The sequence below is a fragment of the Temnothorax longispinosus genome, chromosome 11, assembly GCF_030848805.1.
Source record: "Temnothorax longispinosus isolate EJ_2023e chromosome 11, Tlon_JGU_v1, whole genome shotgun sequence".
Taxonomy (NCBI): domain Eukaryota; kingdom Metazoa; phylum Arthropoda; class Insecta; order Hymenoptera; family Formicidae; genus Temnothorax; species Temnothorax longispinosus.
In genome coordinates this window covers 19,471,360-19,496,160 of record NC_092368.1, presented here as the reverse complement: position 1 = coordinate 19,496,160, position 24,801 = coordinate 19,471,360, and the positions used below count along the sequence as shown (strand labels likewise).

Sequence of the window (24,801 nt, the reverse complement as noted above, 5' to 3'; positions counted from 1 at the left end):
ATTACACTCCGTATTTTCCTCGCATCACCACTTCTTAGTAACATGAACTTGCTCTTTTCCTCGTTCAATTTCAACTTATTTACACGTAACCAACCATATATTTTCTCCAGTTGCTTATTAATAACATATTCAATAGCATCTATTCTTAAGTTTTCAAAGTATACAATAGTATCGTCTGCAAATATTCTAATTTTGCATCCAAAAATCATTAAGTTTACAATATTATTGATATATAATATAAACAAAAGAGGCCCAAGAACTGATCCCTGGGGTACTCCATTTTTTACCTTCCTTAATTGCTTCAGACATTACATTCTTATATTTTACCTTTTGTACTCTATTATTCACATAATCTTGTAATCAAGAGATAACCGTTCCTTCAAATCCAAGAAATTCCAATTTAGCAATTAATATCTTTCTATCTATTGTCTCGAAAGCTCTACGATAGTCCAGAAAAACAACTCCAATCTTATTACCTTTAGTTATTGCTAATTTCCACTCAGATATTACACTTTGTAACGCAGTTTCACACGAGTAGCTATTTCTGAAGCCCGATTGGCAATCGGTAATAATATTGTGCCCCTCACAGAATTTATCTAATCGCGATTTTACTACGGTTTCTAATACCTTCTCATACATTGGCAACATATTAATCGGTCGCAAATTTTTCGCATCATTTGATCCTGTTACTTTAGGTATCGGTACAACAGTAGAACATTTCCACTCCGACGGAAAGACCCCTTTGGCTAGAGACATATTGCAAACCTCCAAAAATATTCCATTCATTGTTTCATATGCCCATTGCATGTAAAACTATCGTACTAATACCCTCATCCGTCCCACTTTTACGTTTTAACTTTCTAACTATCTTTGATAATTCATCATTTGTTACCTCCTCAAAACTCTCCATCACACCTTCTCCCTTATTACCTAAGTAATCACAAAACTTTTCATCCCCTATTTCTATACTTTCAACAATTTCATCAATACTTTCAATAAAATATTTATTTAGTTTATCAGCTATCTCTAAATCATTCTCATATCTTATTCCGTCTATCAATATACCTAGTCCATATTCAGTATTTTTACTAGATTTCAATATATTAGTCTTAACTGCTTTCCATAATTTATATGAGTCGCCTTTAAATGTGTCAATTTGATCTAACAAGTATTTTGTTTTTTTATCTATGATTAGTTTAACGACTCTGTTTCTACACCTTTTAAAATCCGTCCACACCTCCGGATTCCTACTCTCTATGGCCTCTTTATATTTCTTATCCCTCTCCTTAATTGCTTCCAATATGTCTCCATTAAACCATTTATTATGCAACCATTTTATCTGTACAATCTTTTCTTCTATCGGCGCCAACTCATTAACCGCATCACTTTATTACGCGTACTAGCCAGTCTGCCTTAACATCTATATCACATATTGTCATATTACTATGTTTATAGTCTCTTCTCGCATTACGTAATAAATAACTAAACGTCTCTACATCGATTTTATTAATGTTCCTTTTTCTAATAACCGTATTTCCTAATATTATTTCTTTGTTCCCTTTAACTTTAACACATACTATGGCATGATCAGTTATTCTCGGCGTATGAATTAACCACCTCACACATTATCTCCTCATTAGCATAAACATGATCTGTTAGCGTTCGCGATGTTTGAGTAATTCTTGTTGGTTTCTTTACATATTGCTTATATCCTAGACCCTGCATGATTTCATTTATCCGTTTTTTGTATACACTCTCCTTCATTAAATCAATATTAAAGTCGCCTACCATACTACCATACTATATCGTGAGATTATTTTATTACATAACTCCTCAAGGAGCCTCAAAAAGTCCGCATTACTAGCTCCGGGTGAGTGATACACGGTCGTAATACACTTCTTAAAACATTATCAATAATACAATTTAATGTAACTGTCCACAGATTCAATTCACATTCCCTATTGTCCAATATTTCATACTTAATATGTTACCTTTTCAGATATATTATAACCCCTCCAGTTCTTCTTGACTTAGAGTTACATCTCACTATATTATATCCAAGTATTTCAATTTCACTGCTCTCCACCTCACTTCCTATATGTATTTCAGTCAGACAACATATACTGGGCTTCTCTTCATCAATTATAAAATGTACGATTTCTTCATAATGACGTAATAAACCTTGTATATTGAAGACTATTAAACTATTTATTATATCTGTATTTGTTTGATCTACTCCATTACACTGTTGTCAATACTCGCTTTCGTATTTCGTTTTCTGCCTCTCTTTTTCGAGAGCACTCACATAACATGGACAGCATTTATCCGTAGCTCTGTGACTAATATCTAGTTTACCTTCCTTGATGAACCTATTTCTTGCTATACAATTGACGCATTTAATATCATTCATTTTATCCTTCATCACACATCTCTCTGATCCGTGGCTCCCTGCACAGTGTAGACACGTTTCCTCCTTCTTGCACTCTTTCGCCATATGCCAGAACCCCCAGCATTTATAACATCTCAGCGTCCTTAATTATAACCTATCATTCTTGACGTCCTTAATTTTTTATTTTATATACAAAATAAATTATTATTACACAAATATTATAATATATATTTTTTTTATTTTTAGATAATGTAACATTTTGTTGTTTACGCACAGTTTTATACATATGTGTATATAATGCACATAACTTAGATGCATTAAGGGGACTGGAGAGTCAAATCTTCAATTTTTTAAATTTCATTTTTTGAAATTATTATCTAATAGTTTTTTGTATAAAGTAAGTATCATTAATTAAAGTAAGTAAGTATCATAATTAAAGTATGATTAATTGATGTGTAAATCGCATTTAAACGCGCTTTTCTCCAAGTTTTACTTTTTAACTTTTTGCAGTGATTTCTCTGAAACTAAGCTTCGAATTAATTTTAATTTTAAAGCAATGTTCGTTCATCTGGCTCTCGGGTAAATCATGGAGAGACAAGCCCGTAAATATATTTTATTTTGAGATATTAATTTTTTTATTGTAAAAGGACAGAAAAATTTGAATTTTTTCTTAATAATAACTGCCATTTTGTCAATTTTTATTCGATTTATTGTTTCTTGTAGTAATTTATCGGATAATGATAAGCTTCCTCAAGATTTCTAATTAAAATTCGCCTTGATCAGACCACCGAGAGCCGAGATATTATTGCAAAACGACGATCTTGAAAGGAAAAGCGGTATTTACTTCAACCATATACATCATATATTTATATGCGTATTTGTTAATATAAAAAATATATTTTTTTCTACTTTTTATATGTTAGTGTTTATATGTATAATATACCTCTTTTACTTTCGCGCACATTTAATTGGTTTGTCACAAAATATTGTCAAAATATTGTTAAAATGTTGTCAAAATATTGTCAAAATATTTCGAAAAACAAGCATGATTTTCTGGCAATTTGACCCTCCCGGTCCCCTTAAGATGCTAATTCAGATCACCCTCTTTGTGAAACTTTTTGCATCTCTCTAAAGGCCAGTTTCACCAAATTGACACATATCATGACAAATTCATCAAACATTTGCTTGAACTCTTTGAGACGCAAAAGCACAATTATATAAAAAATGCAGAAAAAGTTATACGCATTATACGTTGAGTTCGAGAGTAACTTTTTCTGAATTTTTTATATAATTGTGCTTTTGCGTCTCAAAGAGTTCAACCAAATGTTTGATGAATTTTTCATGATGTATGTCAATTTCTTCAGGCGTGGGGTCCGTTATTTTCGGCAGTTCGATAGGACTGCCCACTAAAACAAAGTAAAACATGAAATTTGAAATAATTATATTAATACAAATAAATATAAATATAAATACGAAAAATTGTATAAACACAAAAAGAACTTTACCGACTACGGTGACAGGTAATCGCTTCGGAATAAGGCCAAATGAATATTGAAAGAACCCTCTGCCCGAGAAAACGACGGGTGGTACGCCAATGAGATTGCGAATATGATTCTGTATACGTCTAAAAGTCGATCCTTCTGGACGATATATTTGATTGTATAAATCCGTTTCACCAAAGGAGAAGACAGGAACCAATGATGTACTAAATCATAAAATTGTATTAGATTCGAATCGCATTGATTATTATGAGTGTCTATTGTTCTACGGCGTGTGATTCATGTTTTATAAAAACTATTATCTGAACAGATTGCAAGACAATATTTTCTTTTAATGTGATTTTCGCTGAACATTAAAATATAGTTCGTGTACGTTAAAAACTATATATGCAAATGTAAACAAATATCTTTAATCGTTCACCCGTGTTTTAATGCTAATTTTATGAAGCCTTTTCTTCTTTTCAAAAGAATACGATAAGTGCCTGGCATAGATTCCATCATTTCGGAAACACCACCGACAATAAGAATTGTAGCTTTTCCTGTATACGGGCTTTCCGGTGGTGTTGATAATAAATACTCGATACTTCTCACGCTAGAAGCGCAGAAACCTGTATGCGTAAACATCATTATTGTTATAATCTTATCTCGTAAAATGTGGGATAAATGCTTAATCATCGAGATTCATTTACATATAAAAATATCTCTTTCGAAGCATCCACGCTTAAATTATCATTACAATAACATATCAAACCGTTTCTTCTTAATGAAAACTCAGGGCACACTTACACAATCTTCTTTACAGACAAGAAATACGTTACGTATTATCATATGTTATTTATTAATATAATATTACTACACATAAATGTATTTATGTATTGCAAAAGATATCGAAAGCATTTACTATAAAATTCATTGCTTATTATAAACGAGGAAAATTTATAATAAAGAGAAAAAATAATAAAAGCCTTTTTACCTAGGAATAAACATATTCCCTGAACAGAGGTACTTTGAAGTGTTGATCGAGAGTAATTGGACGTATTTCAAGTCCGGGAAATAGCTTCTTGCAATCCAATGCGTCCGTTCCGAATGAACTAATTATCCCCATCGAGAAAATACCATGAGGTACACAAACGAAAAGATAAGACTTATTGGGATTTAAGTCCACCGTTTTCACTAATTTTAACGGAAAATAATTGCAAAAATAATGCCAGAATACGTTCTTTTTCACCACTCTTGTCCATAATTCACTGAAATATAAAACATAGTTAGTTTTTAATAAACATTAATAATTCATCAATAATCATTTCTATAAACACTTTTTTTATCGCGCGGCTAATATTATTCTCTTATATATAACATTCAATAAATGTCACAACAGACTTTTTATAGTTTTTATTCATTTACTGTACTGCATTAATTGTCTTCAAGCAATTGTCAAAATTTTTATTTGTACACAGTGTCGGCTACTTTAATAGTGTGATTAGTAGAATTATTACCTTCTACCGCCACGATAGCAGGTGTCCCAATCGTAATACATCCAGAGGAAGTACGGTACCAGGAAGTAACGTATTGTTTCTGTGTAGAGTAGAAGATAAGCCGTGATTATGTAACCCCAAAAAGCACCGAAAAGGGTGATGAATATCCATATCGCGGCAGTTAACGTTTGTAGTCTTCTTTGTAGAGGTACATTTAACGGTGCAAATTTCACGCCTAAAATTTCCATGCTCGATCTTCGCTAAATCTTCGTATCGAGTCCAAATTATTGCAGAAATCCGATCCTTCCTATTTAATTCATACACAATTATTCGCCTGTGATTAAATTTTTATATAAGTAATTGGAAATTGTCTTTTTTCTTTAATTCTTTAGATGAATCAAGTTGCTGATTTAATTAATCGAGAATCTTACACGAATTGGAACAATCAAGTATTCTACTATATCTACTTTGACTTTCTATTCTTATGAAAAATGAATCTTGTATCCTCAGGCCGATTTCACAGTCTCTGATTAACTTGATCTTCCGATTAAACTCACTCTTCGTCTCTTTCTAAGGGGACAGTTAGAAAGAGATGCAGAGTGAGTTTAATCGGAGGATCAAGTTAATCGGAGACTGTGAAATCGGCCCTCACTATGCCTTTTTTTTGTAGAACGTAGTAATTAGCAATTTATTATCCTTGAATACTTATTTATGAATTACTCATATACTCACTCATATACTCGTTATATAACTACTATTTTAATGCAATGATTGTGGTTACAATAGCAAAACTGCTTTCAAAACATGTTTGTTTGTACATTTAGAAATTGCGATGAATAAATTGCGTGAATAAATCATTTTTTATATATATATATAATTCAAAATAAACTATATAGAAATACTTCTTTCTTTTATTTTCATAAAAAATATTGAATCAATTACGATACAATTAGTTCTCTGCGACATATAAATAAACGGTTTTACGGGATAAATAAACTGAATAAATAGAGTATATAAGAATGCAAATAATAAAATATTACTACACTTTATCGAAATTTATTTTTCAGTAACATTTATGTAATGAAATAAATTTATTGCTCTGAATATAAATAAATTTTTTCTGATGCATCCAGAAACACATAGTACCACACTATGAAATAACACATGCTGCTCAATTTATGTAAATATCGAATATAAAAACGTGATAAACAAAATTCTGATTTATTATTTAAAAAATAAAGAAATAGAAAAATGCAGACGATGTTCTTTCTTAATATTAATTTAAAATTTTCTAAAAAATTTAAACCTTGTCAAGCCTCACGTTATTCTTTTTGAAATTATAGACAAATATATCGAAACCGGCGTACCACCAAAAAACTAATATTTTCGTTCAAAATTTCTTTCACATTCGAATTATTCAAACAATCAAATCTTCTATTATTGGAAAATAAATTCAAACAATTGGTTTTACATGTCCGCACGAGCTTGCAACTCTTCTTAATAATCACTAAATACGAATGATGAATTCTTTTTCTAAAATAAAATATATAAAAATGGATAAACATTCTAAATTAAACACACATTTTTATCTTCACTGACAAACAAGCTATGTCACGTTGTAATTATAATATAAATATATTGATAGCTTATATAAAAAAAATAAAGAAGACGTAAAGGATTTCGATAAGAAATAACTCGATAAGGATAGATTAGTAATTTTAGAAACAGCTCCTTTCGCAAAACCGCCTCCTGCGGACATGTGACAGTCCTGGTGCTTGAGCGGCACGCTCATTAGAGTCCCTGTATAGGGATTCTAACGCTCATCACTTGTGTGGTGCCAGTCGAGCGAAGATGCAAAGTGAGAGAAGTAGAAGTAGCTTTCAAAAATTGCCTCAAAAGTACAAGTAATTCCGACCACTAGTTCACACTATATACACTGGAGCTTAAATAGTTAGATCACTATGATATTCACATTTTTCCGCATTCCACTCATTACCTGCAGATCAAGCAAGTTGTCGCGGCAACTATATAAAGAATTTCAGATTGCACTCCTGTCCTACAGAACCGAAAATATTGTACCGCGGTCTCTACGGTACTGATTGTGAGTACAGTGATCTCCAGAGACCGGATCGCGGTGCCGTTTTTCCCCCTCCATCCCCCTCCAAGCACGTGCTAGCGGCTGAGCGTCGGTCGTAAGAAGCAGTACCGTCTATGCCGCGCCGGTCTAACGGTGTGACGTAGCAAAAGGGGCACCGTCGTCATATAGTGTATAATAATATTTATAATAAGAACAAATTTTCTTCAAAATTATCTGTAAAAACACTGTTTTGCAGTTTTAATGGAAACGACATCAGGTGGAAGCATTTCGATAATCAACTTTAATTGTTGCGTAATTATCCGCGTAATATTTTTTCGATAATGTTTACACGTTTTTTAAAACAGCGATTCCGCCTTTCTGGGCATTTTAAAGCTCACGGAGACTGCGCGAAAAAATTTTTCAGGACGTTTATGGTCACGACTTTAATAAAAAGGCGCCAAGTACACGCGTGGTTGTTACCTCGAAAAAAAACTGAGTAGTAGTATCATTAATTTTAAATTAAAAAATAAATATAATTTATTCTAACCTAGGTGGTAGTAGCTTTAATTTTTCTTAACAAAATTATTATATTACAAAATTTTTACTTTATTCAATCCAAGTGATATCTACCTCAAAAAAACTTAAATAACAAGTGGTATCTATTTAAAAAAAATATGTGAAATCTTTTAATACTGCGCCAATTACAAAGAGAAAATATATATAGGTATATATATACATATATACCTTGACAAAATTATTATTAGGGTAACTCGGGGGAATATGCCATACTTAAGAAAAATATAATTTTTTTTCCTATTTCTCTTTCTTTTTGAGGTATCTTTGTATACTGATGGTCTTCTTTTTCCTTCTTTTATCTGTTATTTATACATGGTTTTAATGAAATATTTTGAAGGATTTTAAAGCTTGAAATTTCTACTTTCAAAAAGTTACTATTATTTTTTAATTTCTGTAAGTTTGGTAATTTTTACATATAGAAAACTACGAGCTGGACAAAATAGAAAATTTTTCTTTCACTTTGTGGGCCTGTCATGTTTACAAAAAAATCTGAAAATTTTCGACTTTTTAACGTGAAAGCTTGAAGTTTTTCTTGCAAAATCTTTTTTTAAAAATGTTTCTACAATTTTTTGTTACTAATTTATCGCGGATTGAACAAGAAATAAGCTTTTTGACATTGATTGCTCATAACTCCCTTAGAAATCATCGTATTGCAATTAAAAAAACAGATTCTTAAAGCTGAAACTTTGCTCTATTAAACGGTAGATTGCCAAATTTTTTTAAATAACGTAGATGTGATACAAATTGATGAAAATAATGTAAAAATTAGCGATTTTTATCTTTTTCATTTTGACCCAGAAAACAATTGTACAGAACAACAACGCGCACACGTAGAAACATTTTTAAAAGAAGATTTTGGAAGAAAAACTTCAAGCTTTTACATTGGAAAGTTAAAAATTTTCGCAGATTTTTTTTTGCACGTGACAGGCCTACAAAGTGAGAGAAAAACTTTATATTTTGTCCAGCTGGTAATTTTCTATATGCAAAAGTTACCTAACTTACAGAAACTAAAAAATAATAGTAACCTTTCGAAAGTAGAGGTTTTAAACTTGAAATTTAAATTTTATTCATTTTTAACAAAGTTACAGCTGCTTGAATTTTGCCTATTTTTAAAGATAAATTTAGTGTTCCTTCAATTTTTGTGAGAAATGTATAATTTACTTTTACTTAAATATTAACAATTTTTATGTATTTGTTGTTATTGCTAATTTTGTGAATAATCAAAAAATAAAAAATAAAAATTTTTGCAGATCCTCTTGCTTAAGGCTCCTGGGTAGTCACCACGGCCATATTGGATTCTTACTATCGAGGCGAGGAAAACACCCAATTTTGTTGTGCATGCCATTTTCAAATAAAAAGACATTTCAATAAAACATCACTATAAATCGTTTCAGAACACTTCCGAAATTGGCCGAAAACTACCCTTTTCCCTCGACACGAAACAAACAGCCATAAAACGAAGCCTAATAAACATACAAGAAAAACAGCCATTTAATGACTATCAAAAGGAGGTGAAAACGTTCCTTCCGCATGCAAATCTTACTTTTCGGCCAATTTTACGACTTTCACGAATACGTTAAACGTTAGAGAACAAGCACAGAACGAATAATAAAGAAATAACATGTACAACAAAATAGGTTGTCAACATGTCACAACGGACAGAATTCTCCATTGGAAAGAGTTCTGATTTCTGCCGCGACGGTACGTCGCCACCGTCAACGCAGAGTTCTCGGCTCAGGGACCAGGAGCCTCAACACTACAAAATAGGTGATATCAGTACAAAATTACCTTTTTCAAAAAAGGTAAAAAAAAGTGCCAAGTACACGCAATGTATTTTGTAAATTCAAAAATCTAACTTAAGTGATAGCTTTATATATATCTTTTTTACAAAATTATATTATCTAACTTAACTCAAGTAACATGTATTTAAAAAAAAAGATGTAAAGTCTTTAATTTCTTCTTCACAAAATTATATTACCTAACTTAACTCAAGTAACATGTATTTAAAAAAAAATGTGAAATCTTTATTTTCTTCTTCACAAAATTATATTACCTAACTTAACTCAAGTGACATGTATTTCAAAAAAGATATGAAATCTTTAAATCAAATTGTGCCAATTGTAAAGAGAATATGTATATTGCTTTGAAAGATAATTGTTATGCAACTTTAAAGAAATAAAACCCAAGTGGTATCTTAATTCGTATTCCTATTCAAGGATCTTCCTATTCTAACCCAAGTGGTAATAGCTTTTTAATTCTTTTTAACAAATTTTTAATATTACAAAGAATCATTTTAATTACAAAGAATTAAAGAAGTAACAGTACAAAAAATAAAAATATTTAATTAAAACAAAATAAATACATTTTTCTTGTAAAAAAACTTGGCGCTGCTTTTTTACTTCTGTCGCTTTCTTCCCTAAATTATGTTTTGCTTCCTCATAGAAAAAGCTTTGTTTTCGTAAAAAAAAAAAAAATTTTTTTTTGTTTTTCTGAATGTGTTCAGAATGTTCTAAAACGTCGAAAAATTGCAATTTTAAAAAATGTCTGTATGTATGTATGTGTGTGTGTGTGTGTGTATGTGTGTGTGTATGTGCCAAATTTACCAAAATTTCTATAACTAATCATCCAAATCTTAACGAATTATATATGAAATAGGGGTAGAAAAAACTGAAGAATATAATAGAATTAATAAAAATTGCTAATAATCAAGGGGTTCTTTTTTTTATTCAATCAAAAATCTTAGTACTAATGTTTAAATTTTAATGTTTTTTCAAATTCTAGCAGCGCAAAGTTTTTTTACAATAAAAATTTATTAGATTTATATATTTTTGGACAAAACGTCGTCCGATTAAATAATTGCTAAGATTTTTTTGTTGCTTTTTTTGTTGTTATTTATTTTAACATTTTATTAGAACATATTACTTTGGAACATTACAACATTTTTGCATAATATTTCTTGCTTCACAAAATTATTTTCCGTGTCGTCCTCGTCTTCGTCCTCGTCCTCCACGCTGTTTGGTTTGCGTCGCTGCTTCCCTTTTCTCTGCTAGAATGGATTCAGATGATTCCGTCTGCGTTGACGAATCCTGTTTTTCTCGATGTTCCGTCTACCCAGTGGGAATCTCGTTAATCCATTCATGCGTGTCACTAATTAGATGACGAGGCATTTGGCTACTATAATGAGAGTCATAGTTACGACCGCACCGGGGGGTCTGGGGGGACGGTTAGCCCCCCCAGAATCCTCTCCGTGGTCGGAGTGCGATCAACGTCAGCAGTACTTCCCTTCACGCTAGAATCAGAGCCGACACCGGGAATTTCCCCCTTACAGAGCCCATACCTGACGATTACGTACTCCCGGACCAGCCGACCCTTCAAACGTAGGGACACGGTTTCCCGTAACGCACTCATGACTCACTATTGTACCTGTGGTGTTCCCCAGGTAGCAGGGTTTCTGCAGCGGGCGTGATCCACTCGGATTAGATCAGCCCAACTACCTCTCTAAATTTTTTGGAGTGAAATTTTCACTCTAAACATGGAGTTACTGACCAGTTCACTCAAAAAGAGTGAATATTCGCTCCAATAGAGTGAATTTATTTACTCTAAGGTAAAAAGAGTTGAGTTTCACTCTGATTTTTAAAGTGAAGTTGTTAGTGTGAAGTTGTCACTCCAAATTTCACTCCAACTTGAAGTGAAATCGCCTTCCCGCTTCCCGCGTGTTCAATTGTTCCTGTGTAGAAATTTGTTAGGGATGGCCTTACATAACATAAGGCCCCGATTATTTACGAATATATTTACGAACACAAAATTTCATAATGATCCGGCACTGGTTTCTGACATTCACCCGACATTAAGAAATATTATATCATATATCTAATTCAAAATTTTATTACTCTTTTTAAACTGAATTTGTTTCTTAAGATGATTTTTGAAAAATTATTTATTTGCGCTGGTTGTGATATATGTAGACCATATATACACGCTTACATCAAATTAAGAAGTAGTCTACCACGTAAGGCAGTTGGCTCACGATGCAGAGGTCCCGAGTTCGAATCCCACCAAGGTAAGTGTGTTTTTCAAATACGAGAAAATATTTATAATCATAGACAGCATCTTAAGAAACAAATTTAGTTAAAAAATAGTAATAAAATTTCGAAATAAATAATTTTTTTTATGTCGGGTGAATAATTATTCAGTGAAACATGTCACTCTTTCCAGAGTTGAACAATCACTCCAAGTAAAAAGTGAATAAGCACTCTTTCGCAAAGTGAAAATTCGCTCTATTTAGACTGGCAGTATTTTCATTATTCGTAAGAGTGGGATCTCACTCTTTTGGAGTGAGATTCCACTCCAAGAAATTTAGAGAGACAGGGTTGGGGTGCCATAACACCCCCATTATAGGTAATGCGCAACATAAGCTTCATAGCGTGACCCACACTAGGCCCCCTATGCCGCTCACTCGGCTATGCGAATCCTCTGCCCCTACGAGTCCGACACCATCTGGTAGGGCACCGGTAGCTTCCCGGCGGGGCTCCCTACCCCCGTAGTACTCGTGTCGAGCGATCTTAGCTCACGTTTGACGAGTCGCCGTCGCTGGTGCCATGCCCCCAGCTACCACGTAATCGCACAAGTCGCCCCGTACTATTAACGCGTTGCTCATCGGTTGCCCGGAGATCCGGGATTCGACAGCAGTCGACGCGCCTTAGGAATATACGGCACGTGGTGCGCCATATACCCCGCTCGTATTGGGCACCTCCCACGCACGAGCACGCCGCGCTCGCCTCGCGAAACGCTACCCTGTTCAGTACTACCGGCTGCATCCGTTACCCAGCTGATAGGACCTGGGATTGGGCAGCAGCCCAGCAGTTTTATGGGTAAAGGGCACAGGGTGCACCGTTTACCCACGCTTGCTTGAATTTCTTCACGTTGACATTCAGAGCACTGGGCAGAAATCACATTGCGTCGAGGAATCTGGATTTTCCTGCCGTAATGTCTGCGTCCCTTCAGTAGTCCTCACTTCTCCTGATGGGTGATAACGGAGGCGGAGAGATCAAGGGTGGAAGAACCCACGGATTCTTCGGCGTAGATCCTCCTGATTCTGGCGTCGACGTCCCGATTTCAAATGGCCGTTTCCTCTTTGGCGTTGTTGATTCCACCGAGATTGGGCGACTTGCGCCGAGGATTGGCGAATGGCCGGTGGGGCAACCGGCGCCGGAAGTCGGCGTTAAGCCGGGGGACGAGCGACTAGCGCAGGAAGTCGAAGAGCGACTAGCGCTAGGAGTCAGCGGAGCGACTAGCGCTAAGAGTCGGCGGAGCGACGGAGACTGGGCGACTGGCGCCGGGAACAGGGCGCCTTGCGCCGGCAGACGACGGCTTGGAGCCGTGAGCCAGGCGTCCTGCGCCGGAAGCTGAGCGACTAGCGCTTGGAAGAAGCGGCTTAGCGCCTTCCACTGGGCGACTAGCGTTTGGGGCTGCGACGGGCGCAACCACCTTCCTTTTGACCGCGAAAATCTGATCAAGAGGAAGAGGGCGAGTCTTGTGCTTCTTGGTTCGTATGAACGAGGAGGATTCTTGTTATCCAAAAGACGAGGCGTTTTGACCTGTATATGTATCGCCAGGACAATTCGCCGAATCGCCGAATTTCCTCGAAACCGCACGCCTTTATATTTCCTCACGACAGAATTTGAAATACGAGTTACGACATCCATCTATGGGCGACTTTTTGCAAAACCCGATTGCTAGGAGACACGAAGTCTTGTCAAACAAATCGGAGTAATTGCAATTTGACAGATTGCATCGATCTTTTTAACCTGTCGCGTCGTACAATGTCTCCAGTACTTTCCGCGACTTCCTGGTGGCTGACAACGGCTGCCACATATTATATATAATAAATTAGTTATGTAGATACATGTTACTTGAGTTAAGTTAGGTAATATAATTCATCAATTTCATCAAAATCGGAGGTGAGGGGTGTAAACTGAATAATTACCATATTTTGTGAAGAAGAAATTAAAGATTTTACATCTTTTTTTTGAAATACATGTCACTTGAGTTAAGTTAGATAATATAATTTTGTGAAAAAGATATAAAGCTACCACTTAAGTTAGATTTTTGAATTTACAAAATAATACATTGCGTGTACTTGGCACTTTTTTTTACTTTTTTTGAAAAAGGTAATTAATTACTCGACAACCATGCAAATGATTATCTTCAACTTTGGCATGGACGACAGATTCCCATAGACGAATATTCTCCATAAATTTGAACTAATTCTTATCAAATTGATTTGACTAACCACCCTCTTTAATCGCATAATATAATTAAATTGTCATTCATTAAATTGATATTTTTCTTTTTCCCTTTTAAATATAATTTTTCTTTTTTGATAATTCAGAAGACAGCTGCTTAATTTTTTTTAAATTTTAATTAGCCTTTGGCTAGTGGACATCAAAATTAAATTAGTTTATAACGAAAAATGTTGCAATTCGAAAAAAATTAAAAATCTTTTTTGATATTTTTGTCTGACATATTTAATGCAGTTAAGGAAGTATACCTGTATTTTTTATACCTGCATGTTTCATTTATTATTAATATTATTTATTAATAATATTCAATTTTTATTAATCAAATTTTTTTTGTATTTTTAGGCAAAATTATCACAAGAACGTAAGTATTTGTTTTAGCTGCATGTTTCATTTATTATTAATAATATTCAATTTTTATTAATTTATTTTGACGTAGAACTACGTCTTTCTCCGCGGTATGGGGAGTATCCACGGATGCAACAATGTAACGAAAATATGTCACACTTTGAACGTTTAGATCTTCGAAACTAATAATCGTAGAGTAATCATTGACATCTGATTTTAAAGCTTAAGAAGTCCCATTTATGATAAATCTAGCCCGAACTCTCTATTTCTTTCCGTTTAGATATAGTAGCGTTAGAAAATTCAGCTAAATTTCTTGTAGATGCAACGAAAACATGTCATACTTTGAACGTTTATATCTTCGAAACTAATAATCGTAGAGTAATCATTGACATCTCAATTTAAAGCTTAAGAAGTCCCATTTATGATAAATCTAGCCCAAACTCTCTATTTCTTTCCGTTTAGATATAATAGCGTTAGAAAGTTTAGCTAAATTTCTTGTAGATGCAACGAAAACATGTCATACTTTGAACGTTTATACCTTCGAAACTAATAATCGTAGAGTAATCATTAACATCTCAATTTAAAGCTTAAGAAGTCCCATTTATGATAAAACAAGAGAGAGAGAGAGAGAGAGAAGTCCAAGACGAGCCAACTGTCTCCATAGTTTAGCCGGATCAGTGATGTTATTCAGAGAACTCAAGTGAAACTCACTCTTAGCACGATTAATGTCTGCATTAAGCTAATTCCGAAGGAGTATCTAGCATATTCTGTATCTAGCATATTCAAGCAAACTATTCGAACGCTTAGTCTGTTTGTATAACAAGTTACGATCACGAAGACGCATCCTGAGCTCATACGAGAGCCACGGCACAGGGCGCCTTCTAACAACAAATGCTCGAGCAGGCGCAAAAACATCAAGTGCGCCACATAAAGTACGGGATAACAAAGCACAAGATTCCTCAACGTAAGTATCATGTGACAGATTGTTGATTACAGATGCAGCGTTATTTACACAAGGCTGAAGAAATTCAAGAAACTCAGAATCAACAATACCTTTATAACTTCGTCGTAAAATAGAGCGCTGAATGTTGACATTGAAATTAATTGAAAGCGAAAGTTCAATGAGATCGTGACCAGCTATAAAAGGACACGAGGATTTGTTAAACGATAATATTTTGTCGCGATCATCAACTACTAAGACATCGAGCCATGAGTCAGAGGAAGCGGTATGATGTGTGGCGTCCGAGTTCACAATATGTAACGATAGGCTAAACATAAGTTCGCGTAAGTAATTCGCCTCATAATTATTCGCTAGCAGATTACAATTAAAGTCGCCACCAATAATAATATTCTTATAAAGATGAGAGCCGCCAGTTAACGACTCAACAAAATCTTGGAGAAGGTGACCCTTTGGTCTTCTATAGACTGACGCGAACAATATCGATTCATTCTGTGGCAAGCAAACTTCAATAATTAAATATTCAGAATCATTAACATGGCCACTCACAGATGCAGCTATAACCATAGCCTTTAGCGAATTATGCACGTAGCAGGCAACACCCCCGCCAATCCGACCAGCTCGATCATTGTGAATCAAAAAGTAATTATCCAAAGCCACAAGATCGTCAGAGACGCCCGCATAGAGCCAGGTCTCGGATACAGAAATAATGTGGTAAAAATTAGTGTTGAAGTGAAGTCGGATAAATTCGATATGTCCCCGCAAAGAGTTAGCATTAAATTGAGCTACACGAATTGAACCAGCACGAATTGAAGATGATAAGCGATCAGGATGAGTGTGTCAAACGAGCTTATCGAGATCAACAGCAGAATTAACCAAAATAGCGGGCTCACCATCAGAGAGTCTGACATGTATACGACCCCTCCTTACCCAGACATACTTGTACAACTTATCCCTGGCAACACGCTTTGGTACGCTGCAACAATTCATGTATCTCCTTAGGCAGTAGCTCATTAACATAAATGCTCCGATCAGAGTCGTTCCCGCAGACCTCCCTCTGCATGAGTGCGCGACGTGCCCTCTTTTTGGAAATAACAATGTCGCGGATTGCACTCGAAGATAAGGTGACAATAAATGAAGTATTGATAGAGCCCGGCAACGATTGGTCATGCGGTGACACCGGCAGAGGCTTACGAAGAGAGGCAGAGAGAGAGAGAAAGAGAGAGATTGATCTTGATTGATTGAGCTTTATTTCTCGGCTATTTTTTACATAAAATATCCTTAAATTAATTCCTCTACATGAGGTACAATATATTATTCTCTTAACCTACGTTTAAATGGTACAATTCTTTCGCATTGCTTAATTTCTATCGGTAGGGCGTTATACATATTCAAACCTTCATAAAATAGATTTTTCTGTGCGCTTCTCGTCCTGCGATATTGAATTCTAATATTCTCAGCCTGCCTCGTTCGCCGTCTACTCACATCTCCTACTATTTCTATCCTATTACTTAAATGTTTTGGCATTATGCCTCTTACTATCTTAAAAATAAAAATACATACATTGTACATTAGCCTCTGTCTTACATTCAGAAACTTAAGGGTTTGCAGCATCAAATCTACCTTTGTATATCGCGAGCATTGCAGTATGACTCTCATGGCACGGTTTTGTGCCACTTGCAGTCGATTCAGTTTTGTTTCACCCATGCCTACTAACATCGTTGCGCAATATTCAAAGTGAGGCGCTATGATAGACTTATACACAGTACATCGAGTGTACGCCGATATATCATTTCTTATTCTATTCAGAAAACTCACTTTTTTCCCTATTTTCTTTAACATATAATCACAGTGATTCTCCCAACGGAGTTTACTATCGATCATTACATCCAGATGTTTCGTTATCTCGACACGCTCAATTATAGTTCCATCCAAACTTTTTACTATTATGTCTGTTTTTATTTCTTTCCTTATACTTCTAACTATCATATATTTGGTCTTATCTGCATTCATTTTTAACATATTCACATTCATCCATTCTTCAAGTATACCGAGCACCATATTTAGTTTTATTTCTAATTCCTCACAACTTTCTCCTGTTACACTTGCGGTCGTGTCATCTGCAAATAATCTAAATATACTTCCCTCCAGACAGACTTTAACTATATCATTTATATACAAAATAAACAATAGAGGTCTTAATACTGATCCCTGTGGCACGCCATATACTGTCTCAATTATTTTAGAACATATATCATTGAATCTAACTTGCTGCTTTCTGTTACTTAAATACGATATTATCCATTCCAGTACCACTCCTTTTATTCCATATCCATACTGATATAATTTTTCCATTAATCTTACCCTATCTATTGTCTCAAACGCTCTCCTGAGATCCAAGAATAACACCCTCACCATTTTTTTCTCCTCAATTATCAACTTCCATTCTTCGATAAAACTTTGAATTGCTGTCTCACACGACTGCTGTTTCCTAAATCCCGATTGGTATTCAGTTATTATTTCATTGTCTTCTAGAATTTTTTACCTTTGGTATCGGTATTATCGTGGATGTTTTCCATCCTTCTGGAAATTTACTTGTCCTAAGCGAATCATTTATTATCCCTACAAACTCATCTTTTATCACAGGTAGCACCATTTTCAGTATATCCCTTCCTCTGTTCCGTTCTTTCGTGGTATAGTTCCCTAACAATTTGTTCCAGATCACTTACACTAATTGACTCAAAATTTTCCATAATTCCCTTATTCTCAATTACATAAATAGGTCTCCTACCTGTCCCACTCGGCATGTTATGTTGCTGAAATATTGAAATATTCGTAAATAGTACAGAAATATTTCGTTAACATTTCATTTGTAACTATGCATCTGAAATATTTCAGAAATGTACCTGCATCATGTTTTTTATAATATTGCATTAACAATATTTCTGAAATCTTTCAGAAAGTTGTTTACAATATTTGTAAGTGTCTGTAATATTGCAAAAAATGTAGCAGATGCAATATTTCAGAAATATTTCTGAAACATTATAAAAGTAATATTACGTTTGCATTGCACAAATAATATTTCTGTAACATATCAAACGCAACATTGCATTTAAAATATTTCTGAAAAATTTCTGAAGGATTGCGTAGGTAATGAAAAATTGAATTGCAGGCAGTGAATTTCTACAATATTGCAGAAGAAATATTGCAGATGTAATGGTTTAGAAACATTTCTGATACATGATAAAACTATTATTTACATTTAAATTGCACGCGTTATATTTTTGAATGTTTCACATATACAACATTGCATTTGTAATATTTCCGAAAAGTTGCTGACAGACTTTAGAACTCATAAAAAATTAAATTTATTATTATATAATTATTACATTTTATTGCATTTTTTCTCTTTTATAATATTAAGAATTTTCTGATATTCCAAATTTTGTCATATGGCATTTTTAATATAAAATATAAAATACTTAATAATATTTAATACAAATTAAAATATTCGACGTTGACTGGCAAAAAAGATTTATTCGTATATCTGTATTGTTAATATTGTTATGCGATAGCTTTATGGTCACCAAAATAAGCAAGTATAAGAAAGAAAGAAGCGTCAGAGTCAGAGAATCACCACTACCCTGTTCGATCATCGATGTCAAGCAACAAGGCGCCGGTATACTACTTGGATGGGTGACCGGCTGAGAGAGCGGATTTCTTTGGACAAATGCGCGGCGGCTATACGCACATGGCTTAATATATTTTTTTTGTTCCGGTAACAAAATATTTCATTTTTCACATATCAACAAATAGTTTTTACGTCAGTAACAAAATTTTGTTTGCTAATACAAAACATTTTTCTCAGTGTAAAATGTATTTGAAATATCTCTGAAGTGTTTCTGCAATATTTCGTAAATATATTTTAGAAATATTTCAGTAATATTACCGAAATATTGCCGAAATTTTTCAGCAAAGTTGCATTTGAAATAATTGTGCCGATTGAAACATTGCAGAAATGTTGCAGAAACGATCGTGAAATATTTCTGAAATATTGATGAAAGGTGTAATATTTCAAATGGAATTTTGCAGAAATGTTTCTGAAATATTACATGCCGAGTGGGGTGCCTTCTATCCCCTTATTACTAATAGATTGCACAATGTTGCTAATACTTTTTACATAATATATATTAAATTTATCAGCTATATTGCATTCTTCTATGTCTTCTAATATTTCAAAATCTACATTATCGATGTTCTCTGAACCCCTTTGCTCACCTTTAATTAATTCTTTCAAAGTTTTCCACATTTTTGTAGGATCACTCCTATTATTATCTATCATATTCTCATAATATTCTTTCTTTTTTGCCCTGATAAGTTTAACTACTGCATTTATTCTTTCATTCTTGAAAAATTCCCAGTCCTGTTCTTTACCTGAGCTTATTGCTCTACTGTCCCTTCTATCTGCTGCCATTCTATAATTTCATCTAAATACCACATTTTTCCTTCCCATATTTTCGGAATCTTAAACTCTGGAAGTTAATAATATACATTTGCTCAGACTTTCGCGTCAACACATTTTTAGTATAAAAATTATTTTTTCAAAATTGTTTTGTTTTTTTTATTTATTGAACTTACAAATTTTCTAAATTTATATAAAAACTCTTGGATTTATAAAAAAAATTATTTATTGCATATTTACTTTTACTGCATTTACTGCATTTATTAACTTTTTGTGATAAGTTAAATTTATCAGTATTTATTGTTTGTTACTATTTACACTCAATTTCTTAATTTACGGAATTTATTTCATTTAATTAAGTTTTATTTATTTACTTCAATTTAATTGAAATAATTCCTCAATTAGAATTGAATTTATGTAGATATATTTTTGATACAGTTATTTTGTTTTATTCAAAAATGACGCGTAATGCCTGCCGTCACTTCCGCTCTCATTAATGGCGGCTTTATCCCACCCCTCATTAAAGGATCCCTAGTGGAAAGATACAGGTGTGCTCATATATTCGAGACGAATTTCGTACGGTTCTGCGCAGATGCCAGATGCAGCCATTTTTTTAAATAAATAAGACATTTTGACATAACACCGAATTCAACTGTCGCGGAAAGATGGAGGTATCTGACATCAATTTCTCATTTGTTGTTAGAAATATATGCGCATGAAGACACCTGTATTCTTCCACCATGATTAGGCTCATGTTTTGCTAGCAAGATCTGTCGATATAAACATTATAGCAAATTGGCCGCAAAACCGAGTAAGTTCCTGCACAATGCAATTGACCGTTTAAAAGTATTTAAAGGTAGTTGTCACGTAAAATAAATTTCTTAAGAATGTTTTAAAATTTTAGCTGTCTATGCGTTAATTTAAACATTTAATTATCTAAATGTCACATTATCGAGCCAAACTTTGAGCTGAACTTTGCCGCGAGCTGATCATGCGTCGACATTGTCGAGCACAGGTTCGCGAAACCTCCAATCGAACATCGGTGCGAACCAATCGCGTGAATCGCGTGCTCACTCCACGAATCTGCAAGCATTTTGGTGATCGCGGCTCGCAGTGTCCCACCAAAAGTCGGTATTTCGACAAAACATCAAAATATGTTTTTTATGATTGCAGATTACACGCTTTGTCGGTTAGACTGGTAGTTAAGCTTCGAGCTACACAAATAATGACAAAAGACGAAAAATGAACGATGAAAGAAAACGTGAGTAATTGCCCGGGAAAAAAGATTATATATACATAATTATATATAATTATATATAAATATATATGATTATATGTGATTATATATGAAATTTGGTGCTTCATATAAAATCATATATGGCTCCATATATCATATTATATATGAGCAAATATAATTCCAAGTAAAGTAGGAATCTTGTAGGTCAAAATAGAAATAAAAGTATAAATAATAATAAATAAGTAAATATGTATAAATATTATTCTTCCAAGGAAGAATCGCAAAGAGGTTAAAAGAGCAAAAAACAGGAAGCAAAGAACACTTGTAGATCAGACTTACATCATGCATATACGTTCCCATTTTAAATAAATTTAAATAAATTGTAACCTTGCGCTTTCCAAGGAAGCGTTACGCAACACGGAATTGCGAAATACGAGGTAGCTTTCCAAGGAAGCGCAAGGTTACAATTTATTTAATTTTATTTAAAATGGGAACGTATGCATGATGTAAGCCTGATCTACAATAAACTTTGCTTCCTGTTTTTTGCTCTTTTAACCTCTTTGCGACTATCTCGTATTTGGCAATTCCGTTGCGTAACGCGATGTTTTTTGTTCTCTGTCGCCCAAGATAAAAATTGACGAACTTCAAAAGAGACTAGAAACATCACGTTACGCGACGGAATTGCGAAATACGAGATAGTCGCAAAGAGGATAAGAGCAGAAAACAGGAAGCAATAAAGAACACATTGTAGATTAGCCTGTAGGAATTCGGAAAACATGTATCTAAATTTAAATTCAATTTTTTGTACAAAATATCATATATATTTTATGTGATATTACTCATTCTAATAAATATACTTGAAATAATACTATTATTTTACTTCTTTTTCATGGCATTATATATTTAATTTTTTTCTTTTGTGTTTTTCAAATAAATATTAATTATTTGCATGGTCTGATCAGATCACGGAAGCGCAAGGTGACAATTTATTTAAATTTATTTAAAATGGGAACGTATGTATAATGTAGGAATTCGGTATCCTTTTGTAAATTAGAATTATTTCTTGTAATTTGATGTAAATCATTTCTGAAACCAGTCGTTTAGATTCTAACCCCTCGGAGCTCCGCAATGTGCAAGTTTCTAATTTGCACACTTTTTTTCTAATATCATAAGATTATTCTGTTGATGCTATATGGCCACTTCACACAATATCCTTTGGAAATATTATTTAATGTTATATAATATTGTTGCGTTCGCCGAGTCGTTCGTTCTCACACACACGCTCACACTCCCGACGCCCGCGGAAATGAGGAAACACTGCGGTTATTAAGGAGAACAAACTTAATGTTTATTAAAGGCTCGCGATACAGAGGAGCGTGTACCATGTCCGCACGGTCCAGCAGCTCGAGACAAAATCTCTCAGCTGTTTCCTAAAATCAATAAATCCATAAATCAACAAGCTCGTTGCTAAGGACATTTCGGAAAGACGGCTCGTCGCACGCTTCAGCTCGGACTCGAAGCATACCGGGCGGCATGCACGCAACAATATTACTATAGAATATTGTATTTAATGTTCTAAGATTATGCTTAGAATACTACTTAATATTAAATAATATCATGCGCTTATAGGGCAGATGAATAAAAAGTTAAGAAATAATCCTGGATACTCATTCTAAGAATAATATTTAGGCAAAAATTCCTGAGCATTGTTTTCTTATTGATTTAAGAAGTCCTTCGAAAAAGATTTTCTTCCGTTTTTCCCCGATGTTCTCTCGCTTTTTTTCATATAGGTTTCTAACTCCATCTTTTACAGGTCTAAAACCTACCTGACCAGTTGTCTGATCGTAGAAGATCTTCCAGAAAGAAATTCAGGCAGGTAGAAATAAAAAACCAGTTCTAACTAGCTCCGTGAGATTAGAGGGGAAGGGGAGGGGCTCCACGGCGCAGCATACTCCATGCTCTCTTAAGCCCCTTGCAGAATGCCAGGCAACAGGCAATAGAAACAGGAAATAACCAAAAAATCGTTAATTACAACCTAAAAAATTTGAATGCTATAATTGGTTTGCAAAAGGCAATAGGCACAGAATTTCCAACGTGACGGAAACTCTGTGTCTATTGCCTGTGTCACTGTTTATTCTGAATTTATACATGACTTCTGATTTATATTCCCTGTTCCTATTGCCTGTTGCCTGGCATTGTGCAAGGGGCTTAAGTCTCTCCCCCACTTACTTTCTAACTCTACCTTCTCTACCCGGGAAAAAAAGATAATATATAATTATATATAAATATATATATATGATTATATATATAATTATATATAATCATATATAATCATATATAAACATATATAATAAGATTGTACATATATATGTAAATAGATATAATCATATATATGACCATATATATAGCCAATATATATTGAAAAAGAACCGCGGAGCCCGAGGAGTGTTCCCATGTTAGGATGATCCAAGATTCAGGTCCACTTTTAACATTTCTGTGAAACATCGTTCCAAGTATAGGGTTTTGTCAAATATGCCGGTAAAAAAAAGAGACGTAGAAGAAGAAAACGAGATGCGTTGGACGCATTTTGAAACAACTCTTCCGATACCTACTTATCTCGTGGCGATTACGCTGAACGGATTCGGCGACTCTGATTCTATTTAATGAAAGAATTTCCATATCGAGCAGACCGAACGTAAGAAAATATACAGCATTAGCTTACAAGGTTGTTAAAGAAGTTACATCGCTGTTGGAATCCAAATGGAAAAACATAAAAAAGATTCCGAAAATGGATTACGTTGCAATTCGCCCCACATTTTTGGGGCGACGGCATGTCGAATACTGGACTCACTTTATATAGGTAACATTTAACTTAATTAAGAAGTAATATTAAAACCCACTAAAAAGCAATGTTATTTTTATTATTAAATTTCGATACTCAAGTTTTACAAATTTTTACGCTTAAACGAATTTGCCTTTATTATGCTTTTATTTGAGACAACTCTGTTTTTTCTCTATATTTGCTTACAAAAATTATTAAAAATTTTTTTTTCTAATTATTAAAGACAAGAACTAGTTTATCTAACGATGAATTACATTTGTGCACATTTTCAAATTTAAATTACAATAAGTGTAATATAATTAATGACGTAATTACTGTACATATTAAGACAATTATAATACACGTAATACATTATAATTACATGTATGTACATATGTATTATAAGTGAATTATAATATACGTAATATAAATAAACCCCTTGTGAACGCTTATGAAAGGACTTCAAAATAATCATGTTGCGATGTTTATGGAGGATATTCTTTGTATACTCAGGGACGATTCTGTTGCACGCCAAATAGAAGTGGTGCAATTAATAAAATATAATATAGCATATCAATTGTTTAGTACTATAGTCAATCCATCTTGGTGGTCTCACCTGTGGATAAACCAGGGTCTTAGCTTGTTAATCAGAATGGAGGC

The 24,801-nt window shown here is 33.9% G+C and overlaps 1 long non-coding RNA gene and 1 pseudogene across 1 annotated transcript in view; one reads left to right on the top strand and one right to left on the bottom strand.

Annotated features, from left to right (window-relative positions):
* Window positions 1–24,379, top strand: part of LOC139822117 (uncharacterized) — a 39,751-nt gene extending 15,372 nt beyond the window's left edge. Inside the window, exons 2-5 of the long non-coding RNA XR_011734452.1 lie at window positions 9,267–9,783; window positions 14,661–15,947; window positions 16,024–16,592; window positions 21,257–24,379. This is a non-coding gene — a long non-coding RNA (uncharacterized lncRNA). The remainder of the gene's footprint in view (window positions 1–9,266; window positions 9,784–14,660; window positions 15,948–16,023; window positions 16,593–21,256) is intronic.
* LOC139821872 (diacylglycerol O-acyltransferase 2-like) lies at window positions 1,192–7,512 on the bottom strand (annotated as a pseudogene).
* Window positions 24,380–24,801: the final 422 nt, after the last annotated feature.